Source organism: Bison bison, unplaced genomic scaffold (genome assembly GCF_000754665.1).
Source record: "Bison bison bison isolate TAMUID 2011002044 unplaced genomic scaffold, Bison_UMD1.0 scf7180017864407, whole genome shotgun sequence".
NCBI classification, from domain to species: Eukaryota; Metazoa; Chordata; class Mammalia; order Artiodactyla; family Bovidae; genus Bison; species Bison bison.
Genome location: NW_011494976.1, coordinates 91545 through 95917, shown reverse-complemented (window position 1 = coordinate 95917; position 4373 = coordinate 91545). Strand labels below are relative to the sequence as shown.

Genomic DNA, 4373 nt, shown 5'->3' with positions numbered 1-4373 from the left:
GAGCTGCCATATGATCCTGCAATCTTACTCCTGAGAGCGGGACTGGAGAAATTTCTGATTCAAAAAGACACGTGCAGCCCAACATTCACAGAAGCAGTGTTTACAACAGCCAGGACGTGGAGGCAACCTCGGTGCCCATCAGCAGAGGGACGATTCACAGAAGCAGTGTTTACAACAGCCAGGAGGAGGAGGCAACCTCGGTGCCCATCAGCAGAGGGACGGATGAGCAAGACGTGGTGCATCTATGCGATGGAGTATTGTTGTTTTTGTCGTTCAGTTGCTCAGTCGTGTCCGACTCTTGGCGACCCCATGGACTGCAGCATGCCAGGCCTCCCTGTCCTTCACCATCTCCCAGAGCCTGCTCAAACTCATGTCCATTGAATCATTGATGCCATCCAACCCTCTCATCCTCTGTTGTCCCCTTCTCCTCCTGCCTTCAATCTTTCCCAGCATCAGGGTCTTTTCTACCCTGGAATATTACACAGCCATAAAAAAGAATGAAAGCCTGCCATTTGCAGCAACATGGATGGATTTGGAGAGCTTTAGGCTAAGTCAGATAAAAAAAATACCATATAATCTTACTTATATATGGAACCTAGAAAAAAGAACACACTAGTGAATACATCGAGAAAGCAGCACTCAAAGGTACAGAGGGCTAGTGGCTGCCAGTGGGAAGAGGGGGCAGTGCGGGCAGAGAAGAAAGAGGCACAAAGACTGTAGAAACTAAATAAGCTACAAGGATGCACAGCACAGGGGAAGCAGCCAGTATTTTGCAGTAACTATAAATGGAAGATCACCTTTAAAAATTACGAATCACCATGCTGTACACCTGGAACACATATTGTAAATCAACTAGAACTCAATTAAATAAACAGCACTGAAGAATCCCAACTCGATACATTTCTGGGAAAAAAAAAGAATCATGCAAACAGAGCCGTTCCATCTTGGGCTTGTTATTCTCAGCCCGAAAGTAGATTAAATGTTCGTCACAGCTAATTCCAACAGCACAGACAGTTTGGCTTTTGCTTATTTTAAATCTAAACCCCACTGCCCAAGTGCCATTTTAAAATAAGGCTAATTCTTGACTTGCAACTAAATGTTTAGAGCACATCCTGCTGGTAAGTTACTTGTTTTGACCTTGGAAACCAGACGTCCGAAGCCACTATGGTCAAGCCAGTGGCCAAGGCCACCGAGCAAGGTGCCTGGGAAAACAATCCTGAGATGAGGCAGGAAGAGGCTGTCTGGGGTCGGGGTGGGCCTCGGCCCTGAGATGCCCCCGGCCTGGGGGGTGGGCACTGGGCGTGCCTAGTCCCAGCTCCCAGAACATCCACCCCCGGGAGGGCCGCACCGCGCTGACACCTCCCAGGCCATGAAGGGTTCCCAGCCACCTGCTGTCCCCATCCTGGCAGAAGCCAGACCCTGGCCCTGCAGCCCTGGGGTGAAAGCACTCTGTCATGGAAACCAGGCCTTTCTGGAGGGCCACCTCTGCAGACGAGAAACGTTCTCTCTGATGGTCGGAGAGCCCCCACTCCTGGGGTGAAATATCAGCCAAGTCCTTCCAGCCTCTGTGATCTGACTTCAAACCTGCTCTCAGGACGGCTGGCCTCCCAGATTCGACCACGTGGAGCTGGGGGCTTGGCGTGGCCCCAAACCCCAGGGCCCAGCAGAGGGGTTCTGTGGTGGCCCGGACCAGCCTGGGCGGTGCCGTGGCCCCCGCTGCCTCCGACGGGCATGCGAGCACTGCTGGGAGCCACGGGCATCTTAAAGCCCAGATGCAGATTAGCGGCCCTGAGTTCACAGCAGTGGGGATCGCTCTTGTTGAAGAGTCCTCCCCCTTCTCCCTTCTTCCCTGAGCTCTGGGGCTTGTACTGAGATTTGAGAGGTTTCCTTTGGGTTGTGGGCTTCCCTGATGGCTCAGTTGGTAAAGAAACTGCCTGCAATGCAGGAGACGTGGGTTCGATCCCTGGGTCGGGAAGATCTCCTGGAGAAGGGAATGGCAGCCCACCCCAGTATTCTTGCCTGGAGAATGCGACGGACAGAGGAGGCTGGCGGGCTACAGTCCATGGGGTGGTGAGAGTCAGACACGACTGAGTGACTAGACCACCACCACCACCTTTCCTTTGCACGTTTTCTCTTACAACACGGAACCCGGAGGTGTGTGTGCGCCTCAAACCCCCAGGCGGCATCATGCCACGGAGCCCATCCTGCTTCTTCTGTGTTTTTCAGGAGCACATCTGGCTGCTTCTCACTGTACCCTCACGTGGGCAGGGAGAGAGGCTCTCTGGTGTCTTCTTTAAAGAACGTGTATACTTATTTACCTGCTGCGCCGGGTCTTACTTGGATCTTCAGTTGGGAGATGTGGTATCTAGTTTCCTGACAAGGGACTGCATTCGAGCCCCTGCACTGAGAGGGCGGAGTCTCAGCCTCTGGACCACAGGGGAGCCCTGGTGTCTTCTTATCCCATCGTTGGAGTCCCACCTCACCTAAACCCCACCGCCCCCCAAATGCCTCCAGGAAGGCATTACTTCAGCAGGTGAATCCAGGGCACACGGTTGGGTCCAGAGCATCCTCTGCCAGATATTTCCATGAACACATTCAGACCTTCTGTCCATAGGAAGGGGGTCCAGCTTGTTTTCCCCGAGGGTCAGCCGACATTCCCAACAACATCCACTGATCGCTCCATCCGGGGTTTACGGCCTGATGGGCGTGCCCCTCCAAACTCATTTGAAATTCACACAATGAGCTGGGCAGCTTTCTCATTCTCTATTTTCTGGAGCCACTTGTAAAAGGATGGACGGTTTGCTGAAGTTTTCACAGAATTCATCCATAAAACCTCTGAGACCTGGGCCTCTTTGTGAAGGGAGGTCACCACTGAAATTTGAGTGCTCTATTGATTGTTCATGGGCCAATGGTGCCCCATTTTCAAAGTTAGCTCCCAATATCTAAAAATTGAGAGATCTATAAATATCATAATTTTTGTTTTTTCTTTGGATGGAAAAAAAAGGAATGTCTAGCAACATGGGGCCTTTGTTCTCATGAAGCAAGAACCAGGCCCCCTCCCCACCTGGTGGGAGAACAGGCTGTGTCTGCACGACCCTGTCTCCGGCCCCGGAGCCCAGCCTCTGTTTGCAGCCCCTGCCCTAGGGGTCCCCTGTGCAGAGCCAATGACAGCTGTACGTGTGGCCTTCACCAGGCGGGGGTCGTCCCTGTGACGAGTGCTCCCTCGATGGCAACCAAGGGGCCTGAAGGGACCCGGGGGCTGAGCGTCCAAGGAGCCGGCCCGCAGGGCATCGGGCACAGCCCTGGGCACCGCAGGAGAGCACCCAAGATGGCAACAGCCCTGTCTGTCCCACCAGGAGCCACCATGGCGATTCCTGCTGGCTCCAAACCCTGCACACACGGGGGCTCCTTCGCCCAGTCCCAGGAGGGACGCCAGCGGCGCGCTCCGCCCCTGGAGCTCAGCCAGTCTCGTGATCCGGTTATGGCCTTCTTATTCCCTTTCATTGGCTGACATTTCTGATATACTGCCGAACTGCTGCTGCAGGTGGCCTGACAGGTAAACACCCCCACCCCCAACCCCTGCAAAGAAACCTGTGGAAGCAAACAGGTTGGACCAGTTCTCCGAGCAAGGCCAGAGGCCACCCAGACCGGAGGGAGACGCCCACAGCCAACGGAGCCACGCCTGCCCCTTCCAAGGCGGACTCGGCAGGTGGGGTGGCGAGAACCCCCCTGCACCCCGCCCTGGACCCCAACAATCTGCCCTTCCTCCAGCATTCTGTATACATGGGGAGGGGAATCCCCTGAACCCCAACAATCTGCCCTTCCTCCAGCATTCTGTATTCATGGGGAGAGGAGTCCCCTGAACCCCAACAATCTGCCCTTCCTCCAGCATTCTGTAAACGTGGGGAGAGGAAATTCTTGTGACTTTGAGCAAGCGCTGTGACAGTGACCACGGGACCACCTCCAGTCCTAAGGGGAAAACCTGCATTAGCAGTTCCGACGTTTCTGTGTCTTTATTTCTTTAAACACTTTATTCTGAAAAATGTCCAACTTTCCGAAGCACGGGGGTGGGGCTGTCAGAGCCAGGATGTGTGTTTCTGCCCCCCGCTGCTGAGGTCACAAGAGCAGCGCAGAACCGGGCACGGACGCTCCCGCCACGGACGCGCACAGGGCGCATGCGTGCGGGACGAGCGCCAGCGCAACGCGAATTGGAAAAGGCCCCGGGTGCAGAAAGCACGTTCGAGGGATAGAGTGTTTTTTCCGAAGTCGAAATGATGCCAGGAAGGGGAGGGGCACACCTGACCTGGAGGCCGCGGTTTCCCTGGGCTCACGTCAGCGTCACTCACGCTCCAGGAGCCAGGCCCACAGGCAGA

At 54.9% G+C, this 4373-nt stretch overlaps 1 protein-coding gene across 1 annotated transcript in view; it reads right to left on the bottom strand.

Moving 5' to 3' along the window:
* LOC105002249 (cAMP-dependent protein kinase type I-beta regulatory subunit-like) overlaps nt 1-4373 on the bottom strand; it is a 44234-nt gene that overhangs the window by 20144 nt on the left and 19717 nt on the right. The window lies entirely within an intron of this gene.